Source organism: Vipera ursinii, assembly GCF_947247035.1.
Source record: "Vipera ursinii genome assembly, chromosome: 2".
Classification (NCBI taxonomy): Eukaryota; Metazoa; Chordata; class Lepidosauria; order Squamata; family Viperidae; genus Vipera; species Vipera ursinii.
In genome coordinates, this window is record NC_139513.1 from 88,381,700 (window position 1) to 88,390,841 (window position 9,142).

Sequence of the window (9,142 nt, forward strand, 5' to 3'; positions counted from 1 at the left end):
TTAACATTGCCAAACGGCCTAGGAAAATAAAAATGGCGCCACAAAGGGCAGTGCCACCAAGCGTCACTGGGGAAACCATTCCAAAGCGGAAAGACTGCCAACCTCGAAAGTCTATTTACACATAGCCTCTTTTCGCACTCCAGCATAGGCAAGATACCAAAGCAAGCTTCTGAAGATGACCTTGCGGGGGTGTGTGTGTGTCATCTTACACAACACTTGGACTCCTGTATTTGCTGCTTCTCCTTACTTTTGGATGCTGGTCTTCCTTAGCTTGCTGCTCTTCCCATATGTTGGAACTTAGGACTCCCAAGTTCCTGTCATTTCTGAAAGGCCCCTGCCAGGCCTGCTTCTTTAGGGGCCCTGGGGAATGTAATAGAGACCCCTAAGCACGGAAGACATTCCAAAGTGAAAGTACAGGAACTGATCAAAAGATAAGGTAATGGAGTAACAGAGTTGGAAGGGACCTTGTAGGTCATCTAGTCCAACCCCCTGGTGACGAGGAAGCGGTGTGTGAGATGGCAGAAGTTTCAGGAAAGTAGAGAAAAGAGTCAAGTACAACAGAGGAGCAGCAACTTTCTCTGCATTGCCACAGAGGTACATTGATGATGTCACAATCCCCCTCAGCTCATTGGGAAGTTTTCAGAGTTAAGAATTAATGTAAACTTAAGACACAGTCTGATAATTGAAATCCATAGTTGTCTGTTAATAACTAAACCATGGTGTTCTCTGATTGTAACTTTCTGGTGGGATTTTAGGTTACTGGAAGATATTAAATTAATTTCAAAAAGCCCATCGTGTACTTTAAAAATAAGAACATCAAGTTTCAGAATGAAACCCTTGCAGTTTCTCATTCAGCCCAATTAGTTTGATGACTGTAAGAAATGAAGAGCTACCTCATCATTGAGAAATGCCTTTGCTGCTTGGGAAATCAACTCCTGATGTAAAATTTGTTCCATGCTAGTGGGGATGATTTAAATAAACATAGAGCTAATATCAGATTAATCTCATGCCTAAAAGAGAGAGACTTATGTCTGCTGAGAAGTTCCTAGTCACAGATTCATTATTTGATGTGCTTACAAAATAATAAAAGAAAAATAATGTTCTGACATCCTCCTCTTGTCCAGTTAGCTTGCAGAAAAGTTCAATGATAGTTGGTAGCTTCTGAGATATGAGCTCCAGCTGAATTTTTTTATTAATTTCTGTAAGTTCTTAACATTTATGAGTTGACCAATTAAACTAATCACACACTGAGAAGATGTCCTCCCTCCTTCTCTCTCTTCCTTGTTGGAATTGCCAAGAATTTAAGGTTAAATATTTAATGCAATGTATACACAACAAAGTCTGAATAATAGCCCCCAAATCCAAAGATAAATAGGCTTTATTCTCTGTTTCTACAAGAAACACATCAACTCTCACACAGACTACAGATGATTGCTAAAATTGTTCCTGGTTGCACTATTGTTAATTATTTTTTTATTTTTTAAGAAATCTTATATGTACAATAATAGCATAATAGAGGAAATGCTCAGATTCTTCATCCATGTATACATATGACATACATATGACATTCTACCTAGCATGGTTTGGTACCATATAGGAAAGTTTTGCTAATTGTAGAAATCATATTTCCAGTTTGTGCAAATTAAACTAGGCCAATAGTTTTCTCAATCACTCTCATGATTTTATAATCAAATCTATACAAAGAGAGAGAGAGAGAGAGAGAGAGAGAGAGAGAGAGAGAGAGAGAATAACAGATGTTTACAGAAATTTCAGATAATAAAACAATAATAACACCAGGATCAAGACAGCTCTCCATGAAGGGCACTAAATATCAAAGGTCTGCTTTAAAAGGCAGGTTTTTAGTACCTACTTGAATGAGGAGCCTAAATGTATCTTTCGAGGTTGCATATTCCATGAGGTACAAAATTGCCTCATGTCCTCATTCTGTTCAACTTGGATATAAGCAGCTTGGATATAACCAACTAACGTCCTCAGTCACCCACTGAAAAGAGGGAACCCAGAATGAGCAAAGGGTTTTCTCTGCTTGTTTTATGTTCTTTACATTCCAAACTAGATAGATAGAACTTTGATCAAGCCCTCCCTGGAGTTCTTCATAGGAAAGTCACAAACATGTCGGATAATCAATGTAACTATGTCCCTTGAGAAATTTGTGGAGAGATTCCTCAGTGGAAGCTCTAATCATGGAACTTGGGTATTTTGGACACAGCAAGAGTTTTTGGAGAAGAACCTGATGTTTGGAAAAATGGAAGGCAATAAAAAAAGAGGTTGGTAGGAGACAAGACGGCTCCTCAGGGTGCCTCCGGTCAGAGAATGTCGGCTGGTGGCCCCCAGGGGGAGGGCCTTCTCTGTGGGCGCTCCGGCTTTATGGAACCAACTGCTGGTTGAGCTCCGGACGGCACTGGACCTTCGCTCCTTCCGGCGCGGTCTGAAGACCCATTTATTTGAACAAGCTGGCCTGGCCTGATGGGGGATGTTAGGGTTTTTAATGGGTTTTTTATACTGTTACTGTTTTTACCTGGGCAATTGTTTAATTCTCTTTTAATTTTTGTATTTCTATTTATATATGCCCTGTTCACCTCCCTGAGTCCTTTGGGAGAAGGGCTGTATACAAATTTAATAAAATACTAAATACTAAATACTAAATGCTATTCGTGGTAGCAGTAGCATGAGCTTATAAGAATTCAAATAAATAGCTGCTATTAGATAGTCCTGGTTACTTTAAACAAGTAGTGAAACAGATCAATTTTTGAGAATCATGTCTAGTCTGAGGGGCAGACTTTTCTGGGGACCAAAGAGTGGTAAGACTTTGGGTAGGCTGATTTATCTCAAGCTTAGATTTAGAAAACTAGGGTTCTTGGAGACCTTGTCATTGTGCTACTTGAAATAATTGGGTTTCCCCAAGAGAGAAAGCTGGTTTGAAATGTAAGGAATTGAAACAAATCAGAAAACTCTTTGCTTATTCTGGGTTCGTTCTTTTCAGTGTGTGACTGGGTAAGTAGCTGATTATATCTGAGACTTTGACTCCCTCCTCAAATACTAGCTCATTAACTAAACGGCAACAATTATTTTCATGATACCTTATCAGGCTTTGGATTGGAAAAAAAACCTTTTCTCTTCCCTTTCCCCTTCTCTATTTTTCCTACTATTTAAACTAATAAAAAAATTAAGACGTGGAAAAAACATGTATAGTGTTTTTTTAAATTTTTAATGTACATTAGGAACATCTAATATTTTGATTACAACGACATGTATCTGACTGATACTGAGTGTTCAGTTCCTTGCAATTAAAATATAATAATGATACTTTGCTATTTAATTAGTGTACTTTCTATCTTATGCCTGATGTGCTATGCACATTTTTGTGGTAATTGCCTGTTTTATGATCTTCTAAGTTATTGACTGCACTTTATTGACTTTTAAATAAAATGGTAAGGATACTTAACTGGAGTATAAATTCACTGATAGGTTTTGTGAAATGGATGAGATTTTGTATTTTCTATCACATTATTTATAATCAAAGTAGGCAAATCCATTCAAAATTAAACAGCAAAATTTTCTCAGGAAAAACCATTTGTATGCCCTTAGGTGCTTCTTTGCATTTAATGTAGTCTAAAGAATTTTTTAAAAAATACATTGTTTCATTGAATAAGCTTACACTTATTGTTAGATGTCACTCTCAATGTTACAAAGAACCCCCTCAGTATACAATCATATCATACTATTATGCTCAGAGTAAACACACAGGGAGAGAGATCGACCCTGAGACCTCTCATTTGTGGAGTTCCTCAGGGATCGGTTCTCTCGCCTCTCCTGTTCAACTTCTATATGAAGCCGCTGGGTGAGATCATTCGTGATTTTGGAGTTGGGTATCACCAATATGCTGATGATACCCAGCTTTTTATTTCAACCCCAAACCACCCCAGTGATGCCCTCGACGTGATGTCCCGTTGCCTGGAGGCGGGCCGGGTCTGGATGGGGAGGAACAGGCTTCGACTCAACCCTGACAAGACTGAGTGGCTGTTCGTGGCGGCATCCCGGGAAATTCCTGGGCTGCCCAGGTTCGAATCTCAGAAGGGTATTTATTTATTTATTTATTTAGTTATATTTATATACCGCCCTATTCCCTGAGGACTCAGGGCGGTTTACAGGGAATTAAAAATCCAAAATACAAAAATTAAGAACCAAATTAAAAAATATTAAATTAACCCTGTAGTCAGTTAAAAAGAACCCCAAATTAAAAATTCCTCCTCAGTCTGGGCCCGAGAGCTCGAAGAGCCAGGTCTTCAGGCCCCGGCGGAATGATCGAAGGTCGGGGGCAGTTCTCAGCTCCACTGGCAGCTGGTTCCAGAGGGCAGGCGCTCCCACCGAGAAGGCCCTATCCCTGGGTGTCACCCGCCGGCAGTCTCTTACCGGCGGGACCCTGAGCAGACCCTCCCTGTGGGAGCGCACTGGGCGAAGGGCATTTGATGCCGGCAGCAGGTGTTCCCTCAGATATCCCGGACCCAGGCCATGTAGGGCTTTATAGGTGATAACCAGCACCTTGAATTTCACCCGGAGGGCAACCGGAAGCCAATGCAGCTCACGGAGTAGAGGTGTTACATGGGAGTATCGGGAAGCCCCCATTACAACTCGCGCGGCCGCATTCTGCACCAGTTGAAGCCTCCGAGTGGTCTTCAAGGGCAGCCCCATGTAGAGAGCGTTACAGTAGTCCAAACGGGAGGTCACAAGCGCATGAGTAACTGTGCGTAGGGCGTCTCGGTCCAGATAGGGACGCAACTGGCACACCAGGCGAATGACTGATTGATGAAGACTAAAGAGTCAGAAATGCATCTTAGTCTCCCTTAATTCTTTGTTAGAAATTTACACAAATATATGAACTGTCCGGTGTGACTATAGCCTGTTCGATGGCCTTTGAGATAAGGCTGAAAACAGGAAATAAAGATTTGCCCCATGTTTGGGGGCTAGGCCCCAAACATGGGGCAAATCTTATTTCCTGTTTCAGCCTAACCCAAGGCCATCCACAGACTGTAGTCACAACAGTGACAGCTCATATTTGTGTAAATTTTTTGGATTGCTAACAAAGAATTAAAGGGAGACTTATACAGCCATTTCAAACTTATTTGTTCTCATCAGTCAGCCACACCCTTTCTGAGATTCGAACCTGGGCTGATTGCACATTATATATATCCAAGTACAAGGCCCTTAATACCTTTGAAGTCCTGGGTCTGGGTACACAACCATGTTTTGAAAGCCTTGTGAAAGGCCAACAGGGTTGGGGCCATTCTAATCTCTGAGGGGAGAATATTCCATAAGGCAGGGACTATAAAAGAGAAAGCCTGACTTCTAGTTCCCGCCATTCAACACTCTTTGGCTAAGAGGATCTGCAGCATGCTCAATGTGCTGGATCTAACTGGACAAGTAGAGGCTATTGGAAAAAGAGGGTCACTTAGATAGCTCTTCTTTTCACACCAGAGACTACCAACAGCATTGTATTGAACTGACACAAATAACCAGCCAAAGTAGCTATGTGATATCGTGCAAGACCCACCATTAAAAGACTAGATGTGCTAGATGTGAAATAATTGGAAACACTGATGGGGTGTGTACTATGAACAAATGGGATCTGAAATTAGTAGTCTGTCATTTAATTAGGCTAAATATTTAAGCATCTATTTGAAAAATAATCTTCTGCTGTTATTGGGTGGATTAGTATTACGAAGCCAAGTTGAAAGCCCTAGTTGTGGAAACTTTTGGTTGGTGGTCTATTTTCTTTGTTTTGTCAGTTCCCACTCAACATCTGTTTTGAAGAAAAATTAAGTGCACAAGTGGCTATAAACCAAACTATTTTCATGATGTCATCATTTACCATTTTCTGTTTTCTATATATTAAAGAATTATAAAGCTGTTTTAGGGTGGAAATGCTAACCCATATACTAACAGCAACAAAGGACACAAGATATTCCAGCTGAAGTAGAGATGTCAACTTGTCAACAATGTCAACTTGGTATAAAGGGACTGTTTCAGGAAGAGACCACATAGTACTATGATAAACTGAACAATACTGAGAAATAGTTTTGGTGGAAAAAGTCTTTTTACCCATATATCTGCATGTTTTGGGACAAAGGCTAGACCAGCTGCTTAGACGTGGCTTACAATTCTAAAATTCTAAAATAGTTAAAACAATAAAAACAACCCAAAATAGATAGTTAACCAGTTAAAAGTAAAGCCAAGAATGGGCCCCTTAACACATCCCAAGCTGCAGACCTAGGTACACAGCCACGTTTTTAAATCCTTGTGAAAAGCATCTTCCTTCTCTTGTCCCTTTAAGGTTGACCCTTAGTTTCCTTCTCTGGTCTCTTAGATTGCCTCTTAGTTTCCTTCCCTTATCTCTTAGATTCCTTCTCTTGTCTCTTAGTTCAAAAGCTTATAAAACATCAATCATGTGTGTGTGCGCATGCATGTACAGACACCCAGAATTACTTCATGATAGAGCTTGCATTCCCTGGTTCAGTTCCCAAGAACTCATTTGTAGTATGTGATGTAAAGGATATGGATATCTGCCTGATGTTCTTGAAGGCTGCTGCCAAATATTTGATTTATACAAAGCAGTTCTCCATGGTAATATGATTGCGAACTTACTTGATAATTACAATGCAAATGTAATAAAAAGGTACTTAAACATGATCCCATAAAGTTATCATTTCCTTCTAGAGCACATGCTAGAGCTGAGCACTCATCCAAGAACAATAATCTGAATATCTGTTTTCCATCTCATTTAATCAAACAATCAGAATAGAGTTGGAAGGGACCTTTGAGATCATTTAATCCAACCCACTGCTCAAGCAGGAGAATTGGCTGTCCAGTCTCTTCTTAAAAAAACACCAGTGATGAAGTGATCTTCCTCCCATACTTTTGTTGTCATTAAATACCACTGCTACTATTACTAGTTTATTAAGTACTGCTCAACTCTCAATGATTCATAAAACACACCATTTAAAAAAAAACAACTCTCATACATAATAAAAAATAAAGGAAAAAATATGGCAAAGGCAATAAAGTGAGAAGTCTCATTCTCCCTTCCTGACAGCCTGGGTGAACAGCCAGGTCTTCGTGGCACTTTTAAACAACAGTACAGTGGGGGAACCAACTGGATCTGTGGGGGAACATTAATCCAGAGGGCAGCTGCTACTTCAGTGAAGAGGCACTTCTGGAGTCCTGATACAATAAAAGTATGTGATGAATTTCAGTATGTTAAGGTAAAGGTAAAGGTTCCCCCGCACATGCGTGCTAGTCGTTTCTGACTCTAGGGGCTGGTGCTCATCCCCATTTCAAAGCTGAAGAGCCAGCGCTTGTCCGAGGACGTCTCCGTGGTCATGTGGCCGGCATGACTAGATGCCAAAGGCGCACGGAACACTGTTACCTTCCCACGTAGTGGTCCCTATTTTTCTACTTGCATTTTTACGTGCTTTCGAACTGCTAGGTTGGCAGAAGGTGGGACGAGTAACAGGCACTCACTCTGTTATGCGGCACTCGGGATTCGACCCGTCAAACTGCCGACCTTCTGATCGACAAGCTCAGTGTCCTAACCCACTGAACCACCGCGTCCCTTCTATGTTACCATAAGTCAAAAAAGAGTCTACCTCTATAGTGACCATCCACTTCACAATGGCAGAGAGCACCAAAACCAAACAGGACAGAAGCATGGGACAATACCACCACCCAAGAAGAAATAAATAATTCTTAAGATTTGTTTTCTAAAAAGTTCTTATTTTAATTTCACCAGATAAGCAGATTTGTCTGGAAAACATTGTTGGGAATCAATACTGCTAAGCTTGTAAGCCGCCCTGAGTCTTCGGAGAAGGGCGGGATATAAATGGAATAAAAAAAATAATACATCAGAACCAGAACTGGATACTGTACCCAGAGATAGGCTAGAAGCAAAGGTAGGTATTGTCAAGGTAATAGCTCTGTTATTAATTGTGTATGAAAATGCTGCTGAAGATTCTGAAAGCATTTCTATTTTGTTTTGCTAAAAAACAACAACAGTGTGGACTAATAGGGAAGGTGTTGGATTAAGACTAGGGAGACCCAAATTCAAAACTGTCCTCGGTCATTGAAACTTACCACATGACTTTTGTGACAGATGTTCTCTCTCAACCCTATCTCTCTCAGAATGATGTTGTTGTGGGGATAACATGAAGAGAGATCCCCACATGAATCTCACAGAGCTTGTGGAATAAAAAAGGGATAGAAATCTAACCACTACTACCTACATGTAATTAAAGTTTTGTAATATCTTGGAAACTGAAGCAACTAGGTGCTGAACTGAAAGAGCAGATGGATTTTGGATTACGTTTGTGTCTTAAAATACTGTCAACCTACAAGCCTTAATTTGGGGGTGGGGGAGGGAGGGCTGCAACAGCAAGAGTCTGAGGTTCAAATTATGGAGTGTGCTACGTGGGGCTTAGTTCATTGGCTAATGCTGACAATTTTTTATACGTTGATACAAAAGGGTGACATGTTGACTTGCTAGTTGAAAATGAAGAGCAGCCCAATTAAAAACTAAATACTAAATATTAAATGTATACATAAATGCATGCACACACATACACTTTAATGTGAAACAGCTACTTGAAATTCGGAAATTAAGAGCTGCAATATAACCTTTTCATTTTGGCTACTTAGCTGGCAGTGCTTTTCATTGAGTAGAATACCAATATATTTTTACTGAGTTGATATGAAATATTTTTCTCCATGATCAGCACCTACAAAGTATTGTTGTGGGCTGCAGAAAATGACCTGGAGGGGCCATGAATTAAAGTCAAAACTGAAACCCCTTTCTTTTGCTGTACATCGTCATAACCATCAACTGCTTGATCTCATTTAGAAGAGGATTAAGTGCTTCCTCTTCTAAATAAGATCAAGCAGATACCCAAGCACTAATTTTCAGGAAAAAAAATGGGGGGCAGGAGGGGAGAGATCTGTCTTATTTCTTAAATCTGAAAAACTCTTTTACACGGAGATTTAGCTTTTTTTAAAAAATGCCATAAACTTCTGAACAGAGTATTTTCTCTCTGCAGACAAGTTTATTTTGTACCTTTTATTTTATTGATAACAGTAT